The following is a 12,081-nucleotide window of genomic DNA, read 5'->3' on the forward strand; positions in this document are numbered from 1 at the left end:
TATAACCGTTGTACACCGATTTTATAGTCGCTGTCAAAGAATGCTTTCTATTAATTAGATTTTGACTTATGCCACTGACAGGTAAATTTATTTTGTTTAGCTTCAAGTCTAATTTATTGGCTAAGTCATAGGTTATGTAGTTGCTTTGCGAGCCAGAATCCAATAAAACATGACATAAAATGGACTCGCCAGCTTGGTTAAAAATACAGACATTGGCTGTGGATAGTAAGACGTCTGAAAATATTTTTCTCGATACGCCAGTCACGATTGAGTCGCTTATAGGTTGCGAATCGCACTATATGGGATTACTAGACTTTTCAATCGATAAATTGGATTGAGGCACATCAGAAGAGGTTTGTGGCCCACGTGGTGGGATTCGAAATGTAGCAGGGTGTGATGCCTTTTATTACATTTTCTGCAACTTGACGAACGGCACTCACTCGAAGTATGATTGTTTCTTAAGCAATTAAGGCAAAGATGGAGTTTTTTATTCGATGATTCGTTTGGTTTAATCGATTTTGTGGGGAAAGGTCAAGAAAATCTTTGCATTGATTAAGCCAATGCGTGCCTTTACAATCAAAGCATTTGGCCCCTGAGGCATTGGAAACGTGCGAGAAAATCCTTTGCTTAGGCGTAGAACTTGGTGCGGAACATTTCGAGCTATCATGCACAAGTGTTTCCAACATCTGACATTTCTTGTTCAAAAAATCAACAAGTTCTTGAAAATTTGGTAAATTTGGGTCTTTTATGGAACACTCCCACTCTCTTCTGGCGTTGTTGTCGAGTTTAGAATTGATTAAATAGTTTAAGATTGAATCCCACTTGTTTACGGGTTGCTCGAGAGCTTCAAGGGATCGTACATTTTTTAGCACTGAATCTAGAATATTACGCAATCCATCTTTGGACTCACGGTTTAATGATTGGATGTCAAAAATAGCCTTGATTCTGGCTGTTGATAATAATTCGTTGATTCTGATACCTATCACAGAGAAGTTTCCAAGCAATAGAGTAGTTTTGATCACTTATTTGTATTGATTGAATGGTTTGTAAGGCTTCGCCCTTAAGGGAAGATTGTAAGTAATAAAATTTTTGGGTCGGTGCTAGGGTTTTATTGTCATAGATAAGTGTTTTAAACGTGTCAAAAAATTGTAAAAATCGATCAAAGGAACTATCGAATACTGGGAGATTAATAGCGGGTAAACGAACGGCCTGAATGTCTGGTGAGATGTTAGAGGCTTGACGCTCAGCTATAACACTAGAGGGTGGAGAATTATGAGCTGAAAGTAAAGATTTGGCACGAGAAACACTATCATAATATTTGTTTTCAAAATCTTCTTTTTCAGTCTCATAATCTGACTCAACAGCTAAAAACTCCAATTGGGTTAGACATTCATCATAGTCATAGAGCAAAACCGATTCTACCTTCTCAAGACGAGCAGATAAACAATTTAGGTCATGTTCGGGCTTAAAACTATTTAAATAATTAGAAAATCGCGTAAGGTTTCACTTTAGATTTTTTGCTTTGATATTAAAAAGTTTAACGGGATCCTCTGTCATTGTGTATAAATTGTCGGTAAAAATAGAAAAGAAAAAATCAATCAAAAAACATTAGAGTATCATAATAAATATGTCAATAGATTAATAGATACTTACCATATACCATATACCTATTCGGCCACAAAACATCTAGTAGCTCTTAGTATCAACTCGAGTAAAAATTAGTAAAACACAGGTAAATATCTTTATTTAGGGTTTAGGGTAAAACACCGCATGAAATACGTAAATCCATTTATTAATTTCGGTTCAATAGCTGTAAGCAATAAATAAACAACATCTGTGATACAACGAATCACTTACAACGTCAGTCGCATTAATTCATGCGAAAAAATCAAAAAAGTCGCGAACGCGCTCAGTACGGTAGCAAGTTTAAAGCATAAAAATATAGGATATCGTATAACTTCAAACAATATTAGAGCCCAAGAAAAGTCGATAGAATTCGTAAAATCGGTTGAGCGGCAAAACTCGATAATAAATTCGATAGCGTAAAAACAGTATCGATATTTGACAAAAGTAAAATACAAGGATCGGTAAACTATCGCAACTCGGTAAATAGGGCCTAGGGCATTCGAAAATCAAACAAAAATATCGATCTAAAGTGTTAAATTAATATCGATTTAGAGGGTCTACGCATAAATAAGTAGACGCTTGGCAGGACTCAAAAAACATTCGAGACTAGAGCAGCAAAAAAAAATGTATTTAAACAAATCCCATTTAAGTGCTCTACGTTTAGCTTGTGTAAAAATATCGATTTGATAATGCTATAATGAATAAATTACTAGATAAATATCGATCAAAAATCGGTAGGTAAACCCTAAATACGAAACAGGCAAGAGTAAAAATAGCAATACAAAGTGATTGTTAGCGGTTTTAGCAGGCAAAAAAGGAAAATATTGGTAAAAAAGAACAAACTCACCAAATTGCACTGTTTGATCTCGAGTCTCGGCTGGTCGTTTATGCTGCAAGATGGCTACCTAACGACACTCAGGAATTTCCGCTTGAAAAAATGCCGGCTTTTTCTTGTATGCGGCGACGAAGAACCAAAAAATTGTTGGGAATCAATCACTAACCCCAATTATTATCACTAATAGTCGTGGACTTTATTAAATTAAAATTACAAGACTGTAAACCACAAAATTATAAGTAAGAAATATAAACTGAATCGTTCTCGGAAACGTCTCTCGTCTGTCTCGTCAGGTTGACAGTGTGGCCAGATGATTGGGTGAGAATTATGGTACATTCTGGCCAAAATTATGGAATTTTGTACAAAATTATGCTACAATCATACAATTCTGTCAATACACAACCTTTTCCTATGTATGACGTCACGTCGTCGCCAAACTTATAAAATGTGTTACATTTTGTTGATAATGGATTATGAATTTAATCAAATTTCCTATTCTGATCATTTCTTTTAATTAAAAGAACGATTTCTAGTAGAAATAAAATAGTTTTTTAACAAAGATAGTAATTTATTAAAAAATGAACAAAACATTGCTCTCAAAATCTAAATTAAAAATAGATAAACATTAACACAAATACATATCCAAATTTATATATTGGATAATTTGGTTTAACCAAACAAGAACAACATAAAAATATTGCATAAAAACATTATTGAAATGTTAGGTATAATAAAAAATGAATAAAGATATATACGAAAAAAAAAACAAAATTATGGTACAACTATGGTACATTTATGATTATGGTACAAATTATGGAGCAAGCAAAAAGTGTTGCAAAATTATGGTACAATTCCATAATTATGGTACGTCTGGCAACACTGCAGGTTGACGACGACGTTCGGCTCTCGCGTCCGGTTGCGCGGCGCGAAGAAAGCGCAGTTGCCACTGTGACCAAAAAAATATATGCACGTTCGACATTTAAAGTTCAAACCCTTAATGCTTGTTATTGCCATTTATGCCTAATATATTTAAATATACGTAAACAATTGATAGAATTATAGAAATATGTAAATTTCTTATTAACAATAAATAAAATTAAGTAATTAAGTAAAGTTAAAAAAAATAAAAATAGTTAAAAAATGAGCACTATATCGTAAGCATTAAAAAATAAATGTATTAACATAGAAAGAAAGAAGAAAGAAGAAAATGTGCTATATTACGTAAGAATAATCTTGTGTACAAGCATCCTACAAGCTAAAAAAAACAAAACATAAATACAATTTCAAAAATTGACAAAACAATGAACAAAATTAAACACAAGAAGACAAAACTTTTTGAACATACTTGAATTAAAGATAACTAAATAAAACAATCAATTACTAAATAAAGGTAAACTTGTTGACAAAACTAAAGAAGAAAAAAGGAAAAAAAAATTATTTACATTATGCAATAATTTTATATTATACCTTACGAAACGAATGCATTAAGATTTGACGCTTTCGTCTGTCATAAAACATATAGGCTCCTGAAAAATGTTTGGATTACATTAGAGTAATATTATAAAATTATTAACCAATACCTAGAAGAAACAACATAAAACCATAACCACCAATATAACACCAATATAATAATTAATTAAAAAAACTAATACACCAAAATATTAAACCATAACCCCATATGAATAAATCAACATACAATGTACTTACAAAAGATTCATTTGTGTTGTTTTTCTTAGTGGAAATAATTAGCTAAAAATATATAATCATTATCACATATTATAATTATATTATAATATTATCATTATCACATAGTGTATTTAAAAATATTCTATTTAAATACGAGTAATTTTTGCCTAGTTTCTAATTATTCTTTTAGAGTATTATGGGTGGTACAGCTATTCATAAAAAAAGAACATACATGTGTTAAGAGAGATTCCCTCCCTATATTGTTTTATCATTATTATGGACGATTTATATTTAAATTTGATCTAATTCAGTAAGCGTAAATTGTCGTGTATGTAGGTATCTTTGTAGTTTTTAATTTTAAAAGGTTAAAATGTCATAGAAACCAAATTAAAAAATTTTAAGTTAAATTACTATTTAATAATTTACTTACAAAGTTCCCTCCAAAAGAGTTTGGAAATGTCTGCTTTAGCAATCCATAGGCTTGTTCATAACTTTCAGTAGTTTGCCCATCATGCAAAAGTATCGCAATGGGAATGGCACCAGCTTTTGTAGCTGTTAGTAACACAGTAACTGTGGTCTCACCTTAGAACATTGAAAGGCTAGAAGTAGCATGCCGTGGAACTATGGGCGGGTTTGTTTGCTTGCAACATCTCTGATGCAATGATGCCAAATGCTCATAGAGAAATGGCAAAAATTACTTTATAATTTTATAATAATTTTCAGTTGTTTCCGAAGGCTCAAAACAATACTACTGCTCCCCTTTAATAAAACATCAAGCATTTTTTTAAAATAAATTTTATAAGATACTCTATATCGAAGTCAATATACGTTAAATAAATGAAAATAAAGTACGAAGCAACGAGAAAACGGTAATGGCATCGCAACGCCGCTCGATCGCATTGTTGATGCCACCGATACAAGCACTCTCTACCAGTGACGTCGTCAACAAATATTTACCTGATAAATTTTTATTAATTTTTATAGAGTTTGAGTATAAGTAATATTACCATTTACGAGCTATTTATGTGTTTTTTTAACGGACTTCGTTAGAGGAAGGTCCTAATAAAAGGCAGCATTTTTGTCAAATCATTTTTATGGAAATTAAATATTTTATTAATATAATATTATAGATTGCTTAATAAATCATGTTTTAAGACACAAATTTTTATTATTTTGCATAATTTTATTGTTATTGTTATATTGGACAAAACTCAGTTTTACTCACTTACTTTATATCACATAATATATACTTCTATGGTGCTGAGTTTTTAAGGGACAGTATTGCTTCAGCGGAAAGAGTTAAAACTACAAGGATGTTCAAATTGTGAAGGAGTTGCAGGTTTTTTATAGGCTATAAGATTTTTATTATGAGTATTTAGCCTGTACAATGGTTTTGAGACATTTAACAGTGACCTATATAATACCTAATACCAATTATTATATCATATTAATTTATACTAAAAAACAAAGCTTACCTAAGAATAAAGACTATGTACAATAGATTAGATTAGATAGTTTATTAGTAGTAATATACAAACAAGTACTTTTACAAGTCAAATAAAATATATAGTATGTTGGGCTTTTTCGAAAATCATGTTATTATTTCTTAAGTATTTTAATAATGACTTGAGAAATCTAATTCAATTTCTTTGGCGCAAATTTGTTTGTTGCAATCTTTGAATTTTAATTTTTTGTTCTTAATTTTTTTTTCCATAATTTTATGACAAGTGATTTAGCGTTTGAAACGGTGGAATCATCAGTGCTTAGGTCCTCAGGATATCATTTTGATTTTACCCTAGAATAATATACATAAAAAAATAGTAATACCAAAATTAAAAAGAAAAAATTAAAAAAATTTATTATGACAATCCAATTGATCAATAAAATGTATAAAGAATCTTTGTAATATCATACATTTGATTAATTAAATTTAATTAAACAAATATAACACAATAAAACACTGTATCACTTCTAAATAAGATATATAGAATAGGATGATACATGGCATAAAACTAGTAGTCTATTCTGAGTGTATTTTTACCTTTTCCTTGGCAGAGTCAGGGAATGTGTAGCAGTTAAACAAAAACGACTTGGATGAGAAATAGTAATTGTTGACCTAGACCCCACGGTAACTATTAGTCTCAGATGCAGTTATTGTTGATAATGAATGATCAGATCTGTAATTATACAAAATTTGGTGTATCAAGAATATTAGTCTATTTTAGTTATCCATACGTGTCTATATTAGCTTCACTGTTTGTACTATATACCATTTTGGAAGCTAAAGAAGTTTTTGCACTCTTCAGGAAAACTACCCCTGCAGCTTTGAAGGGTTAATCACTTGGTAAATTATCTGAATTATCGGCTGCTGTATTTTTAACCAGTGCATCAGAAATCCTAGTAAAAAAATAGTTTTACACACATACCTAATTTAATAAGTGTTAGGTATAAATTAAGTCTATATGAGTAACACTAATACTTTTTGTGACGATTTTTTTATACTAGAAAAATATATTTAAAAAAAAATTACCTTTGAGGTAGAGCTGATTTTTTTAATAAAGTCTGGCTACTGATAATATTATCTTCCTTATATAAGAAATCACTTCTAAGGATGTAATCTGAACAAACAAATATGTTCTTTTTAATTGTGTTGATTTCCATTAATGAAATCCATTGTTCCCTTTGGGCATATATTAGGCAATCTATAATAAGTATTTGATATTTAATCAAAAAGCAAAAAAAATTACAGTAATAAATTAATATGTGGTGCCAATTACTATATGTATTATTGTAAGTTGCAATATGGTAAAACAAACAAAAAATTATCGACCAAATTTTAGGGAAAGACAAAATTAACTTTATACATAGATATCAATATCTAAATAAATTTCAAAATTCTTTAAAGGCAATAAAAAATTAGTAATTTCATCTATCTACCCAATGTCTATATTAAAAAAACATAACTATATATAGATAGGTACCTAACAAATACTATGTTTTTATATTTTCTATAATATTTATATTTTTAAATGTACAGATTTAAAAATATAAATATTTTGGTATTTTACGCACACTTTCACGTTCAAGTTTTTATTAGGTTTATATCTATAAGATCCCCTATTCTACGTTTATGATGATGGTAACCCTATGATGTGATGTTATGAAAGTATCGGTACTTACTTGTGAAAAGATCGGCTGGAATCACCTTTTTATCATGATGCGGCACAAACGACACAAGTTTTTGCCATCCTAGCAATTTAAAAAAACACTAAAATGTGGCCTTTTTCCTTTTTAAACCAAAAATGAATGAAAATACACGAATCCCGAAAATAAACAGAGGCCGTTTGACAGATGACACTACGCGTATGGCTCAGGCGCTTAAGCTCCGGTGTTGTCGCTTCAAATTTTTTAGAAGCAGTTTTAGGGATAAGAATGTTAATAATTTTGTTTTTTTTTTTGCTTAAGGATATATTTATTCCTAAAATAGGTTAACTGTAGTATTTATACTTTTTATTTTAAATTTTCCTATACAATACAACACAAATAAGTTAAATTAACGTTATAATGGTTGTTAAAAACTAGCTAAAAATTTCCTCCGTTGGAAATTTGCGTCGACTTGACAACAGAGAATCGGCTAATATGTTTGTAAACAAAACACCCCTCTTGCCCCTGTGCACATGTTGGACTCAAACAAAGTTGTTGTTTACTAATTCTAGCCTTTCAATGTTCTAAGGGTCTCACTGGTGTCGCAACTTGATGTACTGTCGCAAAATATCAGTTCCTTGGAGGACTGCAGTTCCTGTGCTCTTTTTATGATTGGCGTAACTACCAATATTGCCCATGGGGCTGTTGCAATTTCAATATTTATTCCTGTAAAAAATAAAAATATTTTAAATATTAATTTTGTTAAAAATAAATCAGCTTAAATTTACAAAGAAATGCAGTAAATAATGTAGGTAAATGAAAAGATTTAAAAAAAAATGGGTGTTTTTACATACATAGTTATGTATTTGATTGTAAAAAGAAAACCACAAAAATTGACATGTACACATAAGAGTGGGCATTTAAAAATGTTTAATTACCTGATTGATGATAAAACTTTTTTTCTTGAAGTTTTGGTATTGGCTCAAATACCTGTCCAAAATGCCTTAAAGTCCATTTTTTATGAAGGTAATAAAGTGCATTTTTAGTAGGATTTAGAGAGGCATCTGCCATTTTTTCCAACCTTTTTCATCCAATAATAACAAACTTTCATGGTATCTTCTTGCTTCGGCAGGGCTCATTCCATTCTCAAAATATCCTTCAAACATCTTTTTAGTCTAAAATTTAAAAGAACCAGCTTGAATAACGAAAAGAAAAACGACTATTTATGGGTTATACATAATTATATTTAAACTTTGCTGCCTACCTCTTCAGAAAGCTTCATAAATTTCAAACTACCACTTGTGCCAAGATTATGGTTATGATTTAAATTAAAATTTATAATACCACATAAAGGAATATCTAACTTTAGGTATTCATCATTTCTTTTTGTTTTCGTTGTAATTTTTTTAATTTTAACATCTATTGTTGCAACACATCCTGTATTCATTTCAGTCTTGGTAAAACTTCTTTTCTTATTTATTGAACTATGTTGGCACACATAATATTTATGATACACAACTCTAAAGAAAACCCCAAATAAGAACTTATTTTATAATAAAAATAGGTAAATGTTCGTTAAATCGCTATAACGAACATTTACCTAAAAATAGTTAAAATCCCTACCTTTGCGGATCTTTTAACTTCCCATTTCGAATCCAGTTTGTCCCTGAATACAATTTGTATGCTGATAGATATTTATCAGCATTTCCCCTTATTATATTGTTCTATGATCAGCATCTTGTGGCATCCATCAGCAGCTTGATTTCATTCATAAAATGACCATTGGCGCGTGCCGGATTTTAAAGATCTCCAAGAAATATTTGTTAATATTTATTAAAAAATTTTTAGAATTTATTAAACAATGATAATAAATACAATCCTCTGAAACGAAAAAACGACAAAATATTTACTAATATTATTTTATAGTAAATATAGTCGTGTTAGGGTTTCTCACTGGAACCATTCTAGAACCGTTCAAAGTAGTAGACTAATAAAAAAAAAATTACAAATATTGACAAATGTTATAATGTTTTGACATACACGCGTGATACATCGTTGCAAAGGTAATTAAATGAACTATTTAAAATGCAAAAATCCATTTTTCCTTATGGCGCCTATAAGGAAAAACAAAGTTGATGATGACCCCACCATGTTGCACAGAAAAAGTGGCAATGTAAAAGTGCAAATTACTTTAAAATCGGATTAGGAATAAGCAACTTTTTGAAGCAAAATTTGTAGTAATTAGGTATGCTCAACACGCATGCGCTATTTAATATTGCGTGTTTAGATATGTAGCTACTAAGTGAATAATTTTAAATAAATGATAAATGATATGACTGTTAAATGTATTATGAGGATAAATGATAGATAAAAGGTAAACAATAATAAAATTATAAAAGGATTCAACGGTTATATTTTTTGAAATGTTGTTTTTGTCTGGAATTATACCTGTAATGTATCCAACTAATTCTCAGGTTCGTTATCGGAAGCATGATCATCGTCACTGCTCTCTTCACTTTCAGTGTCATCATCTTGACTTATTACCACGGGTTCAATTTCTTCCATAACCTGATCATTCTCCCAAAATTTGTCTTCAATATCCTTAACATGTTGGCAAAATTTCTGCCAATCATGAGGGGATATTAAAGACATAGCTTCATTGGTCACTTCTTTTAGTGCCGTTAGGTTGAAGTTTCCAGTTGTATTGCGGCTTCTTATAATATATTTTAGTTTTGCCCAAGCCAGCTCTATTGGGTTCAATTCACATAGATACGGGGGCGTTCGGACTGGTATATGGCCATGTGATTTAAAAATGCGATCCACTACATAATTTTTTTCATGATCAGGAGGCTTGTGGATTAGAACTAGATCAAACAAATCAAATTTTCTTGCGGTCGCGTCATGATTAATTCCTATAAAATATTTTTTAAGTTTAACATAAATTTGTTTTTACCTCCTGTATTCTATACCTTTTTTCGTTAACCAAGCTACTATGTCTTTTTTCAAAGATGACTTGGTTGGAGTCTTACATCCTCTTGGACGGAGTGATACGGAGCATTGTCATAAACGATTACTGAATTGGGCGGTATATTAGAAAGCAGTTTTTCTGTAAGCCACCGAGTAAAACTTTCCTTGTTCATCTGGCCATGGTAGTCACCAGTAGCTAACCCCGCTTTAAATATTAAACACGCATTGTCAACAAATCCATTTACTGAACCAGCATGCACAATTATCAGTCGACCTAAAATATATGTAAAAAAAAATTGTACATATTGTTTGTATTTTTATAATTTATTTTTATCTACACAGACCCTAAGATAGTCAAATATGTATTTTGACGGATTTTTGCATATTACCACAATTTTGAAATGTGGGTCTAAGTTTTTTGAATCCACAAATTAAAAATGTATTCCTGGCAGAAAAATAATTTTATTATAAGTATATAAACTATGATGATTACTTTGTTAACTTATAAGATTATAGCTATATTTCACTTACCTCTCGAGCCTATATTTCTAATTACACCAGAAACAGTGTCGCTCTGCCAGCATTTCTTAAAAGTTAGGTCGTTGTCTTCCCAGGTCTTATCCAAATAAACAATATTCCGTTTTTCTTGACGATATTTCCGTATTTCACGAAGGTATTTATATCTCCAGTGTAGTAAGTTGGGTCGCTCCATTAATATTTTTCTTTTATTCTGGCATTTACGCCGAAAAAAACCATTTTGCTTGAGCAGTTTTCTAAGGGTTTCCCTAGAATACGGAAAGTTAGAGTCTTCCCGCAATTTTTGAATTAGCTTCCTTAATGTGGAGACAACTTTAAATTCCGTATAACATCTGTTGATCAAATGCCTGACTATTTGAAAGTCAAAATCGTCATCATTTTCAACAAGCGACTGACGTGGTCTTTTTTTCCCAGGGCTTGCTAACATTCTATTAGGGTTATTGCGAATTCTTTCTTGATCTTCAAGATGAATTCTTCGAACAGTCGTTACGCCGACCCCAGTGTAAAGAGATATCCTGTCTATCTTACGTTTCAGAGGCAATTTAAGGGAATTCTCAGACGCTTCTTCATCGCAAACTCTAAAAAAGCAAGCAAGCACAAATGTAATATGAGTAATATTGAATTATCAGTGGATAATTGGGGATTGAAATGAAACGACACGCGGTTCAGATAAGATCATGACAACTACTACTTTATTTTTAATACTGACAGTTTATATTACAAGCGGTTAGGCAACACGACATACTGAATACGGCACTTTACTCAAACTACCAGTAGATGGTGTTAAAAGGTTTAGATATCTAATATGTTGGGGTATCATGCTTCAAAGAACCATAATGTGTTATATAGTCGCGTTGTGTGTCAATAAAATGTGTTATTATGTGTTACATATGTCAAATATCTGTCAACGTATATTAATTGCATCCTTAATAAACTCTAAATAGCAAATTTCAACCCAATCGGATCAGTAGCAAAAGAGTTACGGTGTCACGTGACCTGAACTACAAATTTGAATTATCTGTCAAAATTTATTATTTGCATCCTAAATAAACTCCAAATACCAAATTTCATCCCAATCGGATCAATAGCAAAAAAGTTGTTAATTACATAAAAAAGTTTTATTAGATCCTTTGAACATGCCAAGTCCCTGCTGTGTTCCTGGATATAAATCTAATTTCTTATTATATGCCGGTAAGATTGACTTTGAAATAATTTTTATAGCCAATTTTTTCCTACAACATAGTTTTATCCATATTACCGAAAGATTAATTATTTACAATTCGCCG

General features: G+C 30.8%; 2 long non-coding RNA genes across 2 annotated transcripts; both read right to left on the minus strand.

Annotated features, from left to right (window-relative positions):
- Positions 1–7,871: 7,871 nt before the first annotated feature.
- On the minus strand, positions 7,872–8,993 carry LOC126733489 (uncharacterized). The gene is made up of 4 exons (XR_007659734.1): positions 8,915–8,993; positions 8,556–8,811; positions 8,230–8,466; positions 7,872–8,017 (listed from the first exon to the last, which is right to left on the minus strand). It is a non-coding gene; the product is annotated as an uncharacterized LOC126733489 (long non-coding RNA).
- An 885-nt stretch (positions 8,994–9,878) lies between these two features.
- On the minus strand, positions 9,879–11,029 carry LOC126733549 (uncharacterized). The gene is made up of 3 exons (XR_007659755.1): positions 10,790–11,029; positions 10,261–10,532; positions 9,879–10,203 (listed from the first exon to the last, which is right to left on the minus strand). It is a non-coding gene; the product is annotated as an uncharacterized LOC126733549 (long non-coding RNA).
- Between the last annotated feature and the right edge of the window lie 1,052 nt (positions 11,030–12,081).

This window comes from Anthonomus grandis, chromosome 2 (assembly GCF_022605725.1).
Source record: "Anthonomus grandis grandis chromosome 2, icAntGran1.3, whole genome shotgun sequence".
Taxonomy (NCBI): domain Eukaryota; kingdom Metazoa; phylum Arthropoda; class Insecta; order Coleoptera; family Curculionidae; genus Anthonomus; species Anthonomus grandis.